We start from the raw sequence: 7281 nt of genomic DNA, 5'->3' as shown, positions 1-7281 counted from the left end.
CTTCAAAAGATTGACTTCCGAAAAAAGGGAAGCTATATCACTTTATAGCAGAATAAATCTGAAAGAAAATCACTATGAGGGGGTCAGTCGACAGTGAGTGAGTTTGTAATTACACATGGTATTATAAATATAAATTTGCATAAACAACAAATAAACTAATATCCAATCTGAAAATACGGGGTAATTGATTTTAGGGGTCACTGTACTTTTCAAAAATTGCAAAATGGTGACCGAACTTCAAAACGTAACAAAATAGTTACTAAACTTTCAAATATGAGATTTTGTAAGATTTTTAAGTGTTTTACGGTCAAACTATACATATGTAGTAATCAAATTTTGATCATTTATAACAAATAATATCTTATATTTCGTATATACACACAATCAACAAAAAATCGACTCGAAATAATTTTCTTCGGTGACCAAAAATCCTTCTATCTTAACATAACCAAATAGTATAGTACTAAAATGTTACGTTTTGAAGTTTGGTCACCATTTTGCAATTTTTGAAAACTACAGTGACCTCCAAAATCAATTACCCCCTGAAAATACACATATAAACAATTAAACTATCCGATCCTATCGAAACCCTAATCTTAAACTCATAATACCATACTCAAAATCTAAATCTGTATCAAAACGTATCAATCGAATCAATCCTTATGGTACGGTCCCGAGATAGTTCAACCGCGTTAACCGCTACCATGTGATATAGTCTCGAGATAGTTCCACCGAGTTAACTCATGCCACTTCTTATACCCAAGGTGCGAGTCCTAAGATAGTTCAACCGAGTTAACTCACTAGATACGGGTCCCGAGATAGTTCTGCCGACTTAACCTCGTATCTACCAAACATAATCCTCCTTTACGTTTCACAAATACAAACTATGAGCTCATTTAAAACATTTCTAAGTATAAACATCTACACTCTTAACAACACCGGTGATCAAACAGTCCTACAGGTAGCTCATTTCTTCGGACCGTTAAACCAAACATCACACTTTACAAACAACTATTTTATAACAAACATCGTAACATAACCATATCGTATACAATGCATTTAAGTTAATCATACTAGTAACACACGAATCAACTTATAAATAAAATACACAAAGTAAATAGCGAACTCACAACTTGCTATCCAAAAATCAAATACATAAAGCAACTCTTTTATGTTCCTTGAACTCCGGGTCCCGCTACTAGTTTCCTCGTCGGGTCTAGATCAAAAACGATTAAAACACCTAATTAAAACGGATTCTAATATAGAGATATTCTAGACTGAAAATACAAAACGAATAAATTAAATAACATCGCATTGTACTCGAATCGTTCGCCTCAATATAAATCGATAATCTTATAAAAAAAATATTTCCGTTCATTAAACAACATTAGTACAAATGTTATTTAATTAGCTTTTCAAATTAACTAAATTAAATTAATTATTGAGCTAACTAATTTAATTTTCCTTTTTAATCCAGTTTTCCAATTATTTTAATAATCCTTAACTCAAAACGTCAATTGATTAATCGATTGAATAACGAGCCAACAAATTCTTAGCTAAAAACTCAATTTCCAAAACTAGTTAACTAATCAACTTTGAGCCTAAAAACGAAGCACTTAAAATTGTCCAAATCCTAATTAAATTCATCGAAGTTACTCTCCGCAACTCTGCCTACAAATTCCGTTTAGGCTTGAGCTAAATTCGACACGCGTGGGGGGGGGGGGGCGTCGAAAAACTTGTCCGAAGTCACTCCCTCGACCTGCTAGGGACCCAAGAAATCCCTGCTCGTTGGGCAGAACAGTCTGCCCAGAGAGCAGAGTTTGCTCAGGTGAACAGACCTGTTCTGCTCGCTTGAGCAAACTAGTTCTGCTTTGATTAGCAGAACCGAGCTTGTTGGTACCTATTCCGACCTGCATAACTACATGGAAAATTAGCTCCTACACTACCTCCAAAAAAATTTATATAACATTTTTAAACTCATCAAAACTACTCAAAAACACAACCAAAATTCAATCTAACAATTATACCTTGAGCTTTGATGATTTAGCTCTCCAATCGAGCTAAACTTTTCGAGAACAAATGTCAGAATTGGAATAAACGAGCTCCGACGAGGTGGTTGCTCCAAGAAACACAAGAAAAGATGGTGAAGTGATGATAGGGTTGATGGAGTTGGCGATGGTGAAGGTGATAGGGTGTAGGGTTTGTGTAATACCCCAAATATTATAAAATAATTAGGTCGTGTCACGTGTCCTGAATTCCGATAAATTAAATTAAGAAGGATTTAATTTAATTATATCGGGAATAAAGAATAATAATTATTGCGCGGATTAGCGGGAATTCAGAAAATAATTTCGGAAATTAATATAAAATAACTAATAAATCCCGAGATAAGAATTATTTCGCCAAGATCCGCGAAATATTTTATAGTAGTCGTGATAAAAGTTTCGGGTCAATTGGAGACCTTTTAAAATTTGGACGCGGATGTGTTTAGGACTGAATTGTAAATTTTGAAGAGTTTAAGGACTAAAATGTAAATTAGCCAATTGAGCCTCAAGAATAGAAATTAGAGGATTATTGACGGGAAATAATAATTTTAGAATAGAAAGTAATCGTTAAGTTAAAATAGAAAGTTTAATAGAGAATTGGTTTAAGTTAAAGAGATGAAAGACCAAAGTGCAAATTAGCCATTATGTATATATATAAGCTTTCCTTCATCTGAAGGATCCAGAACTTCAAATCCTTCATCTTCTCATTTCTCTCGTTCGTCATTTCGATACGGTTCGTCGCGCGGTTTCCGTTTCTCGTCCGTTTCCGACGTTTAATAGCTCGAATTGATCGTATTCCAGAGGCGAATCACGGTAAGCTTGACGTTTTATCGTTTAGACGGATATATTTTGAGTTATATCGATTCAAAGTTTTAGGCCACGAAACGATTATATCGTTTACATCGATATTAGAATTGAATTATAGTGTTTTGGAGTTAGATTATATGTTATACGTGTGTTAGGAGCGTTTTTGGATCGAAAGCATGTCGGAAAAGCGAAAATTTGATTCCGGGATGAGGTTGTGCGGCACGCCCGCATATGACGGCGGCACGCCCGCACAGCGGGGGATGCGCCCGCATATGCGGGGCGTGCGCCCGCATATCATGCGGGCGATGCGCCCGCATATGCGGCGACGCGCCCGCATATACGGGGTGTGCGTCCGCAGCCCGCCCGAGTCGGCGACTCGCCCACACTGTAATTTTGCCGATTGACTCGTGTTAAGAAAAATTTACTATACACGCATATCGAGATTTGAAATCAATTAGTAATTGATTAATTATCGATTAGTTTGAGCTGTTAACCTAATGAGGTTAAATGAAAATCAATTTAGAGATGATATTTGATCCGTAAACGAGTTAGATACCGTTTATCGGAATATATGTGAGAAGCACGACGGTTAATATGAGTAGTGTGTCGTGTCTCGAGTCTAGAGTCAATCTTAGAATAGGATTCTGACGTAAGTCAATTATTTTTAAAATAGTTCTAGATCCGGCAAGGCAAGGAGCCGCTGGACCAGGAGCTCAAGAAGCTAGACGTTTATGAGCACCAGCACCGGAGTATTCTTTTGGGATAAGCGGTCACTGTGAGTTTATACAATTTGCTTTTAAAGTATTTATTCAAGCAATTGTTTTACATTGCTTTATGTTTGAATTGCATGTTTTTATATGCGAAATTTTATATATGAATTGTGCATACGCTTAATTTGAAACCAGTATTGATCCGATGGAACATGCTACCTATTGGGCGACAATAGGACTGTGTGATCACCAGTTTTGATGTGACTCAGCTGGGAGCTGATGATGATTATGAACTTTACGATTGGGTATATGATTTTGATACGAGTGAGTACTCGGCTACGGTGTAGTCTGGAGTTCCCGTATCTAGTGGCTGGGCCACCAGCGGGTTGGACTCGCAATTGATATTTATGATTGGGTTGCTTGATTGATTATTAGTATGTTTGAGGATTAAGGTTTCATTCGGATCCTGTACTTGGCTGCACGAGGTTTGAACGTTATTGCATTGTTTTACGCTTTATGTTTTATACGGATACTTATTAGTAAATGTATAAACTCACTCAGTATATCCCCATATACTGACCCCTCACAGTCTTTCTTTCAGGTCAAAGCGATTTAAAGGACGGACTTCCTTTCCTTCTTCTGGAAGTCTATGATAGTGAAAGAGTATGTCAAAGGATGTTTTCCTCGTAGAGCTGCAGTAGTCGGTAGATGTCTGTATGTAATGTCAGGTTTAAATTCAAACGGTATATTTAAATGGGCAACTCTGATTTGAGATAAAAGTATATATATATATATATCAGAATTGTTTATAAAGAACGTATTTTAACCGTTTGATTTCGGTAACCAATTTCCATGAGTGGAATTGGTCAAGATGCTGACTAGAGACAGGGCAGTGCTGGACATGAGTTGTCGCTCGGTAAGACCCTAGTCTATAATAATGATTCGCGATGATTTTCAGAAAGTAGTAAAGATGTTTTGGTATTTATAATAATAAAGTTTAAAAAGGTTTTCTGAAAATGTTTTATATAATATAATATATTTAATTCGCGAAAAGTTTATAGTGATTTTAGGCTTGCTACGGGTTCCGGAGCTACCACTCCCGTTCCCTAGCGCCGGTCTCGGCTCAATAATTTGGGGCGTGACAATTGTGGTATCAGAGCAGTTGGTCCAGTTACCCCTGCTAATATGTGATTTCAAACAGTTGGTTCAGGATACCACTGTTTTATGTGTGAGTCTACCTAGGAACTACTGCATCACATAGGGATTCGAGTCATGTCTTGATCAGTTTTCATTTGATCTTAAGATTTTAACTCTTCACCTTACGATCTAAGTCTGTTAGTATGATCGATAGGATTGTTAGACGATATACGTTTGCGAAAGTATTCTGCTTACGTAAGAATGATCGATATATTATATGATCGTTGCATATGATCACGTACGAGGTGGACAGTTGACATTTTGCAACGCGATGACGAGGCTAGCTTGCTAAGTATCATATGGTATTGCGATACCATCAAAGTTATGCGATATAAGCGCTAATAGATGATCGATAATGAAACGTGGATTCAGAGGAATGGAAGAATTTCCCAAGTTATAGAGTTTAGGGTTTAGAGAACTTACAAGGTGAAAGATTTGTGATTTACAAAGATTAACTGTTTTAATAATTTGAAAGGATAATTGTGCCTAGATTCGATATAGTAATAATATACTATTGCCATGACATGAATAGAATTGCATCACTACATACACATTAAATGAATAGAATAGAACTGAATTCATACATTAGTAGGACATGCATCATATGCATTATGTTCAGATGAAAGGTAAGTTATGGCAACTCTTTGGGGATGAGAGACGTCATCACCCTAGTGCACAATTATACTAATGTTTAAAGAATTTGAACATGAATTTTATAAAAGAGCTAATTTCTTTGGATTTCAAAGATTTAGAAATGGTTGCAACCATAATTGTTTTGATGTGAGTAGACCTAGACTAGAACTCTGTAACGAAGGGGAAATGTTCAAGATCTACTTACAAACAATTCTCGAAGGTACAAAGAACGTGCACGAGAACACGAACAAGAAGTTATGCTTTGGGAAGATACAAAGATAGTCGTAGGTCTAAGACCTATTATAACATAGAAAAATAAGATACGCTTGAATGATGAAGTGAAATTCATTGACTAGTAAATTAAGGTGTCGCTATCTTGGAACGAAATGATCAGAATTTTATGTCATAAGATGATAGAAGTGTGAGAAGTGATTATTAGCTTAAACCCTAAAGGTGTAAAGGTAATATCCACGAATGGAAAATGTGAGTTTTACACTATATTGGAAGATTATCAAGTCTAGTAAAACTGAGATATCTTGTGATCGAACCGTTGGATCAGTTTAATATCGGAGTATAATATTCCTAAGAAGGTTGACTAAGAGTTGACCGTTGTGATCGTCGAACGGAGGACTAAGCGACAGCTTCATAAGACTATTCATAGGAGACTTGTACGGCTAGAAATAACCAATCTAGCCAACATACTATGAGAGTATAAGAAGTAAAGAATGTAAGATATATATCAGATGTGGATGGGGTGACATATAAGATGAATAAAGTCAAAGGATGGATTGCGTATTGCGTGACTATGTTAAGAAATTGGAAATTCGTGTAGCGAGCTGTGCGGTTGTACATTCTGACCAACAAATTAAAGGATAAAGACAGGTACACGAAGTATAAGGTCACGAGATGAGGATAAGAAGGATGAAGCGCAAAGAGTATAGTACGATAGCTATACGGTGTTGATACTGACAACTTTCAAAGGAAGACATGGACGCTGCATGTGAAAGAAGGGCACATGTTTCATGACGAAGATGGTACTAGGCATATACGAATTAAGAGTTCCATATTTTAGGACTGGCGAATAGATCGAAGTAAGTAATACTTAGAATACGTAATATGTTACGAACAAAGATGCTTGGCTACGGATGTTACGATAAGCGAATAAAGTAAGTCAGCAATATATAGAGGGAGTTAAGCTGTGACAGGAGTAAAAGAGAAAGAAAGCTATATAGTCAATACAGAAAAACAGATCCTGAAGTTTGATACGAGAAATGACGACGAATGAGGAATGTTACGATGGATTAAGTACACGGTTATAGGAATACCTCCCATTGGATATAAACGAGCAAATGGATAGAAAGATGTATATAATGAAAAAGTTAAAAGAAGAAGAACATGAACAGTTAAGATCAGAATGTCGAGAGTGAAGTCGTAATTCAAGAACGTTGATCGAAGTTCAAGGTATACTAGTTTGAAGATAAAAGGAGAGCAACGTATCAACAGGTAAAACGATGAGTTTGACAGCATGTAGTTTCAAGGTTAAGAGGTACATTAACTGTACCTAGATTGGAAGGGCAAATGATGATATAAATCATTTTGGAGTATGGCCAAAAGGTTATTAACGATTTATAAATAATTAGGACAAGAAGAAACGATACGTGGAACGTTAATGATTGGTATTTGAACTTTTAAGAGACATCTGGGACGAATCAAGGCGATTAAATGGACAAGTGACTAGTATGAGGAAAAGATACAAAAGTGTTACGAAGGTCAAGTATAAGATTCAACATGGATTTTGCATGAAGAATCAAGAAGTCTTAAAGAAATGTGATAATAGGAGATTAAAATTAGTCTCACTGACAAGATAACGTCAGTATTGAATGTATCCA

This window comes from Mercurialis annua, linkage group LG3 (genome assembly GCF_937616625.2).
Source record: "Mercurialis annua linkage group LG3, ddMerAnnu1.2, whole genome shotgun sequence".
Taxonomy (NCBI): domain Eukaryota; kingdom Viridiplantae; phylum Streptophyta; class Magnoliopsida; order Malpighiales; family Euphorbiaceae; genus Mercurialis; species Mercurialis annua.
The sequence above is the reverse complement of the archived record's forward strand: the minus strand, read 5'-3'. Positions refer to the sequence as shown.